This window comes from Tetrao urogallus (assembly GCF_951394365.1).
Source record: "Tetrao urogallus genome assembly, chromosome: 32".
In the NCBI taxonomy this organism is placed as follows: Eukaryota; Metazoa; Chordata; class Aves; order Galliformes; family Phasianidae; genus Tetrao; species Tetrao urogallus.
The window spans coordinates 702651-710087 of NC_136845.1; positions in this window are offsets into that span (position 1 = coordinate 702651).

The following is a 7437-nucleotide window of genomic DNA, read 5'->3' on the forward strand; positions in this document are numbered from 1 at the left end:
GAATCCACTGCCCATTACTGAATATTCGCAATTTCTCAACATAATTCAGCAGTGCCTCATCAGCACAGCATTTGTGGGTGAGAGCTTCCTATGAGAAAGATGTCTGCACTTCAGGATTATCAGTTGATGTGCTCAAACTTGACGAACTATTTACCCTTCTCTAGAAGCGGGAGAGAGAAAAGTTGGCCTAAAATCCTGCAATTGTTCTTATAGAAAGGTCTCTGGCAGTGCCCTGTGATGCAGAGTATCTGTGATCCTGCAGCCCCAGGCAGCAGCTGTGGCAGCTGAAGGCCACTGCCCTGCCAGGGGGCTCCTTCCCCCTACACATCTCCCCGCAGCGCCCTGGGCAGCTCCCCTGGCAGCTCCCCGGGCAGGGTGAGTGCTGAGCCTGGCAGGCAGCAGAGTCCCTGCCCCAGCACACAACTCCTGGGGCACAGCAGGGACCTGCATTGCAGGGACACGCAGCCCTGAGGGCTGTGCTCTGATGCTGCAGCATGGAAGACCTTAGATGGAGCAGTTTTTAATCCACAGTTAAGAAACAGAGTTAATGCATCCTGACCTGCGATGGGATGTTCCAAATTCAGTGATCCCTGCAGTTAAACCCAGTACACTGCCTGCAGTGAGAGACTTACCTAGTTAAGGGCTGTGAGACATGCTTCTCCAGTGAGCTCACAGCTGGCTAACGTGCCACACAGCCTGTAAGCTCTCTTTCTTCAGTTCAGTCACCTGCAGATCATGCTCCCAGCCCTGCTTTGTGGTGAACAGGAGCTGCTCCTGGGCACAGCTGTCTCCCTGCAGTGCTGCCCTTGTAGGAGCTCCCTGCGTCCCAGGAGCCTGGCCCAGCACAGCAGTAGAGGATGTGAGTTTTATCCTCAGCGCTCCGCTCCCTTGAGATGTCCCTGGGTCTCCATGGCCAACAGCTCCTGAAAGACAAAAGAGATATGATTGTAATTTGGAATCTGCTGAATTTGTGCCATCGAGAAGCCATCCAGAAGATCCCTGGAGAGCACAAGTGACAGCTTATGGACCAAGCTGTAGAGAAACCTATGAGGAGCGATGCCCTGCTGGATCACATGCTAACTGTCAAGGAAGGGCTTGTGGGGAATGTGAAGATCAAAGAGAACTTGGGCTGCATTGCCCATGGGATGGAGGAGCTGAGGAGTCTGAAGGGAGGACAAAAGAGAAGCTCACAGCTTTGGGCATCAGGAGAGCACATCTTGGCCTCTTCAAGTGTCTGTGAGGTCCAGTGTTGTGGCAGGGTAAAGCTCTGAGAGGAATAAGGTAAAACATTATGTTAACTATTTAAGGATCACTGCTTGCAAGCAGAATAAGTCCATTCCAAGGAAGAGGAAACCAGGTTAAAATGTCTGAAGTCCTGCATGACTGGGAAAGATCAACCTGGTCAAACCCAAACACAAAAAGGAAGCATACAATTACTGGTGCTTGTAAACTGTGGTGGAAAATCTCTGAGACAGACACCTCCTTCCTGAGCAGCAGCTGAGGGCCAGAAGGGAGGTATTCTTCACCATCCTGAACGCCACCACAGCCCTGTGCTTAGGGCACACACTGTGCCTTTTGCATCTGTCCCCATGGGGCATGTGGTGTTATTCTGCTGACCAAATGGATGAGCTCACAGCAGAAGAGCCAGATCTTCCTCTCAGCTCCATCTGTGAAGCTTTCACTGATGACACCTTATTAGTCTGCTCAGGACTCTCATGTGAATGGCATCAGAAGAAGTCTAGGGTCATGCCATTTCCCAGATGACAGGAAGCTGGCAAGCATTTCCCAGTTTTAAACAAGAGCAAGAAAGAGGACATAGGCAATTCTGCACCTGTCAGTCTCACTTCAGTACCTGATATAATCATGGAAAAAATGATACTGGGAGTTACCGAAGAAACACCTGAGGGACAATTCTGTCATTGGTCACAGCCAACACAAGTTCATGAGGGGAAAGTCTTATTAAACTTAATGTCCTTTTATGACAAGATCACACATCCAGTTGACCAAGGGAAGCCAACTGAGGTTATTCTTGAGAACTTCAGTGAAGCTTTTGGTGCTCTTTCTTAGATACTTCTTCTGGACAATCTTTCTGCACAGGGCTAGACAGAAACATAATGTGATGGGTGAGCAGTTGGCTGGTGGGTCTGGCTGAAATGGCTCCATCAAAGGGGGTTCCATCATGCTGGTGGATGGTCACTAGCAGGGTTCCCCAGGGCTCCAATTGAGGGCCAGTTCTCTATAATGTTTTCATCAGTGACTTGCCTACAGGACTAAGAAGATGTTTTGAATACATTTGTTGATGATATCAAGTTGGGTACAGCTGTTTCCTCTACTGAGGGTAGAGAAAACTTTCAGAGAGATGTGGACAAGTTAGAGAACTGGGTAAGCACCAACCACATGAAGTGTAACAAGAACAAGTGCCTGACTCAGCACCTGCATCCTCACCTGGAGCACTGGGTGCAATTCTGGGCACCCCAAAACATAAGGGACATAAAACAATGGCAGACTGTCTTAAGGAGGGCTCTAGAACTCAGAGATCTGAAGTTCAAAGTTTCATTAGGATTGACTGCTTGTTCAGAGTGGTCCCTTCTCACATCCCACATCCTGGGATGAGACACACTGCCCACATGGGACTTGGGCCTCACAGCATCCTTGCACCCCGTGCAGAGTCTGGCAGCTGCTGACCCCTGCTCTTTCATTTGACATCACACAAACTTCCATCCCACTGCCCCAGGAAGGAAGGGCCCTGAGCCAGCAGGAGGGACAGGATCTCCCTGCCAAGGCTCTGGGGATCAGGGCTTGGCCTTTCTGCTTCACAAGACAAAGGAGGCTTTTCTCAGCATCACAGCCACCATCCCAGTGCCTTGGTTTGCCTGCAATCATGGCTTCCAATTCTCTGCTCTAACAAGTCCCTGGGGAAGCTTGCTTGTGAATGGCCCTCAGTGGGGCCCATTAATACTCCAAGAAACTTCACTGTTCCTTCTGACTTGGTCTCCCTGAGCACTTTGTACAATCTCCTCTCTGTACTGGAGATTGATGGACTCAGCAGCAAATGCCCCCTGGGGCCCATTACAACCCACAGAAGCCTCCTGTGCCTTGTGTCTTCCTGTCATCTTTTTTAAGTGTTGAGAACTTGCACAGCAAACTGGAGAGGTATCTGGAGTGACCTTAATGAGGAAGAATCCAACCGACATTTATTTACCATTTATATATAGTTGTGTTTAAACAGGAATTTTAATCAGTACTTGGCAATTGATATTGATCCAGGGTGTTCCCTAATGAACTTTTCTCTGTCACTGTATGGACAAAATTGCTCCTCAGCTTATCCACCTCATTTCTGCTCACATTGGCCTCATGGGACTTGCATCACTTTTCCTCACATCACTCCTCTCCTCCGCAGTCATCTGCTCACTTTTAAAAATCCTTTTCACCAACTCCCCCCGAATTTCCTCAGAGAACCAGTTGCACATGGACAATGAAAGATTTCCTTTTTTTTTTTTTTTTTTTTTTTTTTGCTAAGAAACCGAAGGAAATGTGATGCAACTGAACGAACAGTAAAACACGGTGATCAACTGCATGCCTTGTCCAAGCTGCATCTAATGAGGCTTGTCCTTCACAGGGAGTATTTGTACAAGAAATGAGTTAGGCAGTGATAGGCAGGGATAGGTAGAATCACAGTTGAGGAGTTATCAAAGGCTCCGCCAGCCTTTCTATAGATGGAGCAAATTCCTGTAATCCCCCTGAAGGTCACAGATGAGCCAGATAGTTGGGAGGTATTGGAGTGAAGAAAGAGCAATGGATTGGGAAATCTGGAGAGCAGTGGGAAGAGCATGTGTCCAGTTGGCCTGCTGAAAACATGCCCTAAACCATGGTCATTGATTTAGGAGAGCTGGAGACACCTGGTGGATGAGGGACATCAAATACACAGCAGAGTAGAGCAGCGGTGGATGCTGGGCATTGGTCACAGGGCATTGGCACTGGCACCACTGTCTGTTCCTGTACCTGAAAGTATCTGTGTCGCGCAGACAAAGTGCTGGGAAACACTGCATTTAAGAAAAAATAAAAATGTAAATAAACACAAAGTCTCCTCCAAGACTGGTGCTTTCAAACTAAAAAGAGAGAGGACTCATGAGAATACTTCCAGTTGAGAAGTGTGTTAGCATATTTTCATTGATTTCTATCTTTGTCTTCAAACCGTTGTTTCAATTTTATTGGCATTAATGAACATCTTTCACATTCTTCATCACTGAAATAAGATCAATTTGTGTCTTGCACGGAGCCCGGTACCCTCAGAATTTCCTTGCTCAGAACTGTCGTCTCTCAGTCATTGCACTGACTGAGTCACACTCTGGTACTGAGCTCTTTTTCCCTCAGACATTTTTTAGATGGTCACACACAGCACAGGAGCTTCATGCCCTGAAGGGAACTGTTGTTGTGCGGACTACGTGACTGGCCTGAAAGGGTCAGTAACGTGTTACAGTGTTTCATCCTGAAAGGGATGGATACTTCTAGCAATAACAACAGTGACCCTGAAAGGGATGGATACTTCTAGCAAAAACAACAGTGACCCTGAAAGGGATGGATACTTCTAGCAAAAACAACAGTGACTGATTGGCAAGGGAAGAAAGAACTTACGTTTCGGTAAGCAGAACACAAGAAACTAGGATAAGGGAGTACAAGAACAGCTGCTTGCACACAAGCCTCTGCTTTGTGCTTTGTTTCACACTTGCTAATTATTTGCAATCTTGTAGTGTATCCAGTCTATAAAAAGAATGAGCCTTCAATAAACATTGCTTTTGCGCCACCAGAGCCTAAGCCCGGCTGTCCCAGGCATCTTGAGCTGGTCTCCGTCAATGCCCTTCATGCCCTCCATGTCAGGTACCAAGCCCCATTGTAGCATGGGTCCACACTGACCCTAGCATTCCTTGTGCTGTGTGTGTATTTCTACAAGCCTTTACCATCTTTGGTATGCTTGGGCAGATTCAGCTGGGTTTGAGCTTTGCCCTTCTTAAACACAACTCAGCAGGCACACTAGGACAACTTCTCTGCATTGCTCCCAGCTGACCACTTCTTGTTTACACTTCCTACGTGCTTTCTTTCTGTACTGTACACCGCAGACACTTGAAGAAGTCAAGGTGTGCTCTCCTGACCCCCAAAGGTGTGACTTTGTCCTCTGTACTCCACTTCTCAGCTCCACAATCCCATGGCCACTGCAGCCCAGGTTCTCTTTGACCTTCACATTCCCCACCAGCCCTTCCTTGCTGGTGGGTTTGAGATCCAGCAGATCATCTCTCCTCTTTGGTTCCTCCATGGCTTGGTCCAGAAGCTGCCGGCTGTGCTCTCCAGGGATCTTCTGGATGGTGCATGCCCTGCTCTGCTGTCCCTGCAGCAGATGTTATTGCAAAAAAAGAACTAAATGGGAACAAGGGCTGACAACATCAGGATCCCATCACTCCTCTGTGTGCCTCTGTGGGGAGCTGAATCCCATTTCAGCCATAGGGTTTCCAACTAGGGATGAAATGCCTGAACTGTCTCAGCTGGATCACTGCTAGGGGAAGTCCACCCCTCCCTGTCCTTGCCTATGTGTCCCATTTGCTACAGCAAACACTCTCTGGTAGGACTAACCATATGTCTGGAATTATTCAATGTCCACTGGAATTTTGGTGGTTAATTCAGCAGATTTCAAAGCACAATCTTGATGCTGTTGTCTTTCAGAAGCTGTTGGCCATGGAGACCCAGGGACATCTCAGAGGAGATCAGTGGGGAAGATAGAAATGACATTCTCTGTTGCTGGGCTGTTCTGGGCTCCTGGGACACAGGGAGCTTCTACAAGTGGGCAGTGCTGCAGGGAGACAGCTCTGACTAAGAGCAGCTCCCATGTACTGTGCATCAGTGCTAGGGGCATGTTCTGCAGGTGACATGGAGATAGAAGAGAAAGGAGAGAGGGATTACAGGATGTGAGGGGTGTGAGCAGGCTGCGACCTCACTGCAGGAGCATTGCTTTCAGCCACGGACACGGTAAGTCTCTCACTGTCGGTAATGCAAACACTTTTCCAACAGGGGTCACCAAATCTGGCACATCTGGTTGCAGATCAGGCTGAATACATTCTGTGCTTCTTCATCCTGGAATAAGAGCTGTTCCAGCTGAGGGCTTCCCTGCTGCAGCATCAGAGCACAGCCCTGATGGCACATCAAGAGAGAACCCTGAAGTGCATTTTACCTCTCTACTTTCCTTTAACATATTTATATTCTTTCAACAAACCCTGGAAGTTCTCGAATTTGAAATAGGAATGCAGAGCATTTGGGCTGGTGTCTGTATGCTCAGTCAGGGAAATGAGAGGAAAACAGCCTCCAGGATGAAAATCTGCAGACCACAGAGATATGATCAGGGGATTACCCCCTTCAGTAGACAAAAGACCTTCCTCTGAGCAAGATCCCACCTAGAAACACCTCTGCTCACATGACCATGGGATTTGCTGCATGATCCACCTCCTGTGCAGGCAGAGCTCCAGCAGAGCAGAGCAGCACCTCCCCAGGCATGTGTCCATCACCCTCTGCAGTGCACAGGGGCTGAGAGCGACTGCCTGGGGCTGTGGGCAATGCAGTCTGTGTGGCTGGAAAGGAGCTGGCTTTCCCTTAATGAGATGCCATCATGAGGACACATCTCCCTGAGGAGATGTGAGAAGAGGAAATCTCTTCAGAGCTGTGAGCTGACCTTCAGGTTGAAAATTTTTCTCGTGGTCAGGAGAACAAAGTACAGGGAAGAAGCAGAGACATGCAATATGCAAATGCTATAGGGTTGGTGAAATCAGTGTTAGGTGTCATTTTCAAGATGTGTGGTGATGAGTCAGTGCTGGAGTACATTGAGAAAGGGTGAATACACAGTGATGGGCTGTGCACTCCTGTTTTCTGAGCTGGGTCTGACTTCAGAATTTTATAGGAATGCAACCGTCTTACATCTGCAAAGTACTCAAGCTCAGAGCAATTGCAAAGAAACCTAGTCAGCAACCCTGTGCTAAGCAGCAGTGAATCCCTTTTCCTCTCACATCTTACAGCTGTTCAGACTTCAGCAAGCACTCCTTAGGCATGGTGAGCAGGATGAGAATTTTTTGGAAAAAGCGATCCCTAGAACTTCTATTTTTGACCCACATATTTTTGGCATCCATGCTCAGATGCCAACCAGCACTGCTGCATTAGAAGTGATTTTATCTGATACATTCTGAAAAGAAAGCCTGACCGCACACCATCACCATGTTCCCATGTTCCCACAGGAACAAGTCTGCATCATTGAGATAAAAAGTGCACAGTCCCTCATGGCAAACTCAACCTCATGAAATGTAGATCACTTCATGGAGCTGAATGAACACTCCCCACATGGAAAGACTTGTCCTTGATTTTTTTCCTCCTTGAACAGGTCCTGGTGCCTAGAAGAACAAA